Source organism: Myotis brandtii, unplaced genomic scaffold (genome assembly GCF_000412655.1).
Source record: "Myotis brandtii unplaced genomic scaffold, ASM41265v1 scaffold321, whole genome shotgun sequence".
Classification (NCBI taxonomy): Eukaryota; Metazoa; Chordata; class Mammalia; order Chiroptera; family Vespertilionidae; genus Myotis; species Myotis brandtii.
In genome coordinates this window covers 809,682-816,420 of record NW_005362314.1, presented here as the reverse complement: position 1 = coordinate 816,420, position 6,739 = coordinate 809,682, and the positions used below count along the sequence as shown (strand labels likewise).

Below are 6,739 nucleotides of genomic sequence, written 5' to 3'. Positions count from 1 at the left end.
CCCCAGCTCGCCGCTGCCATTTCACCCGCTGACAGGAGCCGCTGCCCCGCCCCCAAAGCCCAGTCAACCAATTCACCGCCCCCAGTTACCATGGCTCCGCCCACAGGCCAGGAGTGACGGGATATTTGGCCATTCCGTAAGGAAGGCCCTGACTACGGCCAGAAGGTTGCCGCCTCTGAGGAGAGAAGCGAATCGAAATTAGGGAAGTAGTGAAGGATGGGTGCTTTTGCCTATCGGAATGTGTAATCCTGTTGATCAACACCTGTCGTGGCCAATAGCGAGGAAAGAGGGGTGAGTCTCTGAGAGAAGGCTGTGGCCCTGAGGAACCCCCTACTGAGGCAGTCAAGCTTTTGGTACTAAGCCCCGCCCATAACCGGCTTTCGCCCAATAAAGAGACGTCCTGATATGTCCATTATCGTCTGTCCCTCAAACCAAGCCTTGGCAACTGTTGGGACTATATAAAGAAGATTGACAACTGAAGGAGGGCGATGAAGTAACACTCTGTGGCCAATGGGATCGTGAGATTGGTGTGCGGTTAACCTCCGGGCGGTGGGACTTGAAACCTACATTGAATGACATAGGGGAGGGACTTGGGGGCGTGGCCTAGACAGCGATGGGGCGGGGCCAGATAAGGGAGAGGCTAATGGGTTGCGTCTGAGGAGAGGTCTTGCCCGAAATCCCTGAAGGGGAGATGATGGGACGCATCTTCCTGGAGCCCGACCCTGTGCTGGGGGCGCGGCGGTAGGGGGTGGGTCACACGGAAGATTCAGGCTGGTCCCCTGCCCAAGTCTATTTTGGCCGGGTCAAGTATCTTCTCTGAGGCTCACACTGCCTTATGTTCCCCCAGGCTGTGCTATCACTGCTGCACTCCTCCCATCCCCCACCCTCCCCAGACTGATGGCTTCGGGGGTTGGGGGGGCGATTAGGGGACATGTAGGGCCTAAGTCAGGTCTCACTGTTGAGCAGGGGCCTGGCACATGGGAACTGCTTATAAATGTTTGATGAATGAATGATTAAATGAATAGTGGGCCCAAGACAGGGAAGGGAAGAGCGGGGGTGGGGTGGGGGTGGGAGGGATCACTCAGCTGGGGAGGATATGTAGGGACAGTCACTGACAGAAGGCAAGACTTAGCAAAAAGGACATATATTTCACCCCAAGATGCAGGGATGGGCCTTGCAAGGGTGAGGCAGGGAATGACCCTGTCACAAGAGGGTGACATCATAAATTCAGAATGGAGACTGATAATTGGAAACAGGAGGACTGGGACCAGAGTGGGACGTTCCAGGACCTTCTAAGGTCTAGATCTCAACCTTCCAAATAGTAGGAAGTTCTGTCTGGGTTGGGGAGCAATGACTGACATCCTTTGCTCCCTGTCCCTGGCCATCTTTCTACACTCTGTCCCATCTACATTTTGTTTCTGTCTACACTTTCTCTGCTGCTGTCTCTACTCTTCCTTTGCCTCTTTATACCTTTCCTGTCTCCCTCTCTCTTACTACCTACATTGTATCTATGAAAATTCTGGAACTGTTAAGAAAAGCCCCAAAACATATTTCTAAAAACTCAGGTGGTAAAAATAAATATGCATTCTGTCTCCCTCACAAGCCCATAACTCCCTCCCTCATTTTCTTTCTTCTTCTTCCTTTTTTTTTCCCTGAAAGAACAGATCTTTACCTCCTTCCTTTAAAAGTCAGCTTTTGTGTTGGGCATTCTATAGTCCTGACAGTTATAAGGTGACTTTGGATTTAGTGAGTTTGAAGTTGAAATGAATTTATGGACATTGTCTCCTGATTTCTGGGTGGGCCTAGGAGAGGGGGTCACAGATCCCCATGGACATGGTTGGAGATGGGACAAGGGTGTTGAGTCAGGAGGGCAAGGGTGACATCAGGATGTGGTGGGGGCCAAGTAACTAGGGAAGGACAATCCCTGAGCGTGGAAGACTGAGGAGCCATCATGAGGGCCAAAGTCTCAGGGTTTGCCCTTGTTCCCAAAGGTTGTCTCTCAGGAAAGAACAGTTTGGTATGAGACACAGCTTCAGAGGAACAGAGAAACCTGGACTGGTAGCCAAGATGTGGGAACTGCAGAGGTACAAGGGCCCCCCAGAAAGAGGTCATAACCAGTTTGTTCTGGGGCCTTGCCTGGGAGATAGGGACATCTAGTGGCTAGGAGATAAAATCGAACACCAGCCTGGCTGTTGTGGCTCAATGCTTGAGTGTCAACCTATGAAACAGGAGGTCACAGTTCGATTTCCAGTGGGGTTACCCGGGTTGTGTTCTCAATCCCATGGGTGTGCAGGAGGCAGCCCATCAATGAATCTCTCTCATCATTGATGTTTCTATCTCTCTCTTTCTCTCTGAAATCAATAAAAATATATTTTGAAAAGTCGAACACCAGGAAGATGCACAGGATATTTAACCCTCTCATTTTTATACTGCCATTTCCACACAAAGGATAGTTTAATTCTGGGGACAATTTGACTCCAGTTTAATAAGCATAATGGAAAAAAAAATCCAGCAAATTTTTGTTGGAAAATACTTTTGAATCATAAATTGCACTTAGCCAATTAGATTCCTAGATCACTTTTCTATTCAGTGCAGTTAAACCCTTCCCAAATTTTTCTCAAAGTTCATTTTTACTTGATTGAAATAATTTTATGAGGAACATTTTTTTCATGTGATTTTTTAAGTAAACATTTGATTCATCAAGCAGTCTCCTTTGTCCAATTTTTACCAACTGTTGATTCTATCACTGTGATTTTTTGTGTAATTGTCATTTCCTCAGAGTCAAGTTTTGCATATTTAAATTTATTGAAATACTTTCTCTCTCTCTCAGCATTCAGCCATAACAAATTTTAGCACAATCAAAAATTTTTTCTGGGTTAAACTTTCTGGACTCAATTCATTTGTTGTAAATATTGATTAATGTGAGTTGCACCTCATACTTGTCGCATAGAGAGCAAATTAGGCTATAATTTAAAAAATATATTTTTATTGATTTCAGAGAGAAAGGGAGAGAGAGAGAGAGAGAGAGAGAGAGAGAGAGAGACCAATGATGACAGAGAATCATTGATCAGCTGCTTCCCTCACACCCTCTATTGGGGATCAAGCCCACAGCCCCTGCATGTGCCCTGACTGATAATCGAACTGTGACCTCCTGATTCATAGGTCGATGCTCAACCACTGAGCCACGCTGGCCAGGCCATTTTTAATTTTTTGAGATAATTCCATATTGCTTTCCACAGTGGCTGTATCAATCTGCATTCCCACCAAGACAGTTCCCCTTTCTCCATGTCCTGGACAACACTTGTTATTTGTTGATTTATTGATAATAGTCATTCTGACAGGTGTGGGGTGATATTATTGTGGTTTTGATTTGCATTTCTCTGATGATTAGGGACATTGAACACCTTTTCATATATCTATTGGCCATCTGTATGTCCTCTTTGGAGAAGTTTCTATTTAGTTCCTTTGCCCATTTTAAAAATTGGATTGTTTGTTTTTTTGGTGTTGAGTTTTATAAGTTCTTTATAAATTGTGGATAGTAATCCTTTATCAGATGTATCATTGGCAAATATGTTCTCCCAGTCAGTGGGTTGGTTGTCTCTTCATTTTGTTGATAGTTTCTTTTGCTGTGCCAAAACTTTTTAGTTTGATGTAGTCTCATTTTTTCATGTTTTCTTTTGTTTCACTTGACCAGGAAGATATATCAGAAAAAATATTGCTATAAGAAATGTCCTGGGAATGGACTGACTATTCTTGGGGGGGGAAAGGGGAATGGGAGATGCGGGAAGAGACTGGACAAAAATCGTGCACCTATGGATGAGGACAGTGGGTGGGGAGTGAGGGCGGAGGGTGGGGCGGGAACTGGGAGGAGGGGAGTTATGGGGGGGGAAAAAAGAGGAACAAATGTAACCTGAACAATAAAGATTTAATTAAAAAAAAAAAGAAATGTCCAAGATTTTACTGTATATATATTATTTCTTGAAATTGGAAAGTGTGAGTTCCCTGACTTTGTTTTTCTTTTTTAAGAAATATGATGTTAGCTGTCAGGCAGAAGAGCCTGTGAAAGAGGTGGAGCGGGAGCAGCCTGGAAGGTAGGAAGAGTCCTAGGTGAGAGTAGGGCTCAAGCAAGGAGAAGGGAATGGCTGTCCCTATCAGGGTAGGACCAAGACAAAAATGGATCTGTTGGTTTGTTCAGGGGGAAGGTAAATTCTGTCATTGGTCATTTTTGGAGAGTGGGAGGTAGAGCAGCCAGGAGAAGGAAAGAGAGAGGAGGTGATGGCAGGAATGAGGACAACCCTTTTCTGAGTTGTTTGGTGACACCTAGAGGACTGGGGAGGTTTTTCCCCAAAGATGAGAGAAGCATAACCAAGTTCCTAGAAGTCTCCTTGTTCCAGTATGCGGGGCACAGTGCATCTGCAACACCAGGAATGGAGCCTTTGGGGCTGAAAACAGCAGCTGACCCAGGAGCCAACTACTGCAGGGCAGGTGTCTGGGCATACCCTCCTTCCCAGGGCTCTCCAGGGTAACAGTGACCAGGAGGGGCTAAGGAGCAAGGTGAGGGAAATGAGCAAATCTGGAGGACCGTGACATCACTCTCAAGAACAGGTAAAATGTCGGAGAGGTGGGAGAAGGGCGGCATGCCAGGCAGAGGTTCTAGTGGCTCTAGCCAGTGCTAAGGCAAGGAGGTAGGAAAGTTTGGTATCTGTTCTGTAAACATGTGTTGAAGCCACCTCAAACCTCTGGGTGGCGCTGTCTAGCCTGGCGAGACACCCGAAAAAGCTGCCTGTTTTTAAATTTATTTTTCCTGAACAGGTTTTATTACACACAGAGGGGATGGGGCTCAGTCCTTCTTGGTTGCTGCTTTCCTCATGGCAAGGACATTGCTCAGCTCCTCTCTTCCTCTTGACATAGATGTGTGTCCCCTTTTCTTTCCTTCTTTCTTTCTTCCTTCCTTCCTTTCTTTCTTTCTTTCTTTCTTTCTTCTTTCTTTCTTTCTTTCTTTCTTTCTTTCTTTCTTTCTTTCTTTCTTTTTTAAATTTTATTTCAGAGAGGAAGGGAGAGGGAGAGAGAGAAGAAACATCATTGATGAGAAAGAATCATTGATCGGATGCCTCCTGCACGCCCCACTGGGGATTGAGCCCGAAACCAGGGCATATGCCCTGACTGGGAATCGAACCTTGATTTCCTGGTTCATAGGTCGATGCTCAACCAGTGAGCTTTGCCGGTAGGGCATGTGTCCCCTTTTCTTGACACATTTCAGGGCTCTCTTGTCCTTAACCTTGAGCAGCTCCATAGTGTGCCTATCATGGGGGGCAAAGTCACACACACACACCTCTTGGATCATTTCCTGCACCAACTTGGTGTGTTTGGTGAGGTGCGTGCAGTGGCGGCTGTGCCTCTGCTGTGCCTCAGCTTGCTCATGTTTTTGGTCACCATGTGGCCCTTGTTGAGGCCCAAGGCCATTGGGTAGCACAAAGCCATGGCTTCTGCTCCTCAATGGCTGCCATAGTGAAAGGGCTGGCACAGCTGCTGTCCTGTTTTTTGATTCCTGTGCACAGCCCAAGGGGGGTCTCTTTCTGATCAGTGGATGTTAGCTGAGGTTCTGTAATTCCATTGTGGGCAAGTTTCTGAGAGGCCAGCCCAGCCTGTCTCACATTTCAAAGAAGGAGAGACATACCTCTAAAGGAGCAGGTGGCTTGTGTCTAAGAATTGAGGAGTTAAGTGGGGTCTTGTAACCAGATAACCGAGGAGTTCAGACTGCCTGTCACTACTTGAGCCAATTACGCAGAGTCAGGGTTGAATGATATATGAGCGTTTATTCCAATAATGCTGGCAGTATGGGAGAGCAGCAGGTCATCCACAAAATTCTGCTCTGCCTCTCCCTGTAAGCCAGATGGTTATATTGGGTAGAAGTACAATGATTACACAGGAAAGTAGGAATTACAGGCATGGGAAAGTAGGCACAGTATAATCATTACAGGTTACAAGCCATGTGGGCTGGTGGGGGTCGCAGAGGGCAGGCACCTCTGGGACTAGACTCTTTCAGCCACGAGGTTGTAAGTCTCTCCATAATTATAGGCAGTTCTTGGGACAGGAGGATGGACTGTATTCTGATGTTAGCTCCCATGTCCCAGGGCGTACAACTCTCAACCAGGTGAGAATGTGCTTTCCCTAATCAGAACAGAACCATCATGGTTAATAGAGCATGATTAATATTTCTTATAATTATAGTTAGTCCCCAATAGTCTATTTCTGCCCTTAACAGTTTGACTTGGGGAAAAACTCCTGCTGCCAATCAAAGTTTACAGGGTGTGACAGAGTCTGTGCAGCTCAACTAGTTTGGAAAAGAACTCCAAGTGGATAGGGAAGGAAGCCTTTCTGGAGGAGGTGGTATTAAAAGATGTGTCTGGGCCCTGGCCAGGTAGCCCAATTGGTTTGATCCTTGGTCAGTGCACATGCAAGAATCAATCAATGGATGCATAAATAAGTGGAACAACAAAAAATTTGATTTTTTCCTTTCTCTTCTTTTCTCTCTCTCTCTCTCAAATCAATAAATAAAAAAATTTAAAAAAGTGTGCTGTATATAATGTAGAAGTTAACTGGACAGTGGAATGAGCCAACATTTGCTCACTCACTTCATTTGTTCACTAGACATTTGTTGAACTCAGTCTCTCCATGTGGAACTCACAGTCTAGAGGGGGAGATAGATGTAAAGCATGGGGTTTCGTTCTTTTTTTTT

The 6,739-nt window shown here is 45.8% G+C and overlaps 1 pseudogene; it reads right to left on the bottom strand.

Annotated features, from left to right (window-relative positions):
- Nucleotides 1–4,804: 4,804 nt before the first annotated feature.
- Nucleotides 4,805–5,516, bottom strand: LOC102246651 (annotated as a pseudogene).
- Between the last annotated feature and the right edge of the window lie 1,223 nt (nucleotides 5,517–6,739).